The sequence below is a fragment of the Myotis brandtii genome, unplaced genomic scaffold, assembly GCF_000412655.1.
Source record: "Myotis brandtii unplaced genomic scaffold, ASM41265v1 scaffold986, whole genome shotgun sequence".
Classification (NCBI taxonomy): Eukaryota; Metazoa; Chordata; class Mammalia; order Chiroptera; family Vespertilionidae; genus Myotis; species Myotis brandtii.
This window is the reverse complement of record NW_005372102.1, coordinates 933,801-934,046: the sequence shown is the minus strand read 5'-3', so window position 1 is coordinate 934,046 and position 246 is coordinate 933,801.

The following is a 246-nucleotide window of genomic DNA, read 5'->3' as shown; positions in this document are numbered from 1 at the left end:
GCCGGCTGGGCGCTGATGCTCCCCTATTTGCCTTCCCCGCGTGATCAAACGGTGATGACCGGCTTGCACTGCCGACCATCGGAACGGCATCATTTCAGATTTTTAAGGAAAGAGAATCAGGTTTGTTACTTCCTGCTGTGGAGCCGGAAGTGTCCATCAGGGAAATGATTCCAAAGAAAACAGTTCCTGGCCACGGAGTGTCTGGTGGTTCCATCCCTGGCCTCCAGGTTGTGCGCGTGTCACTCG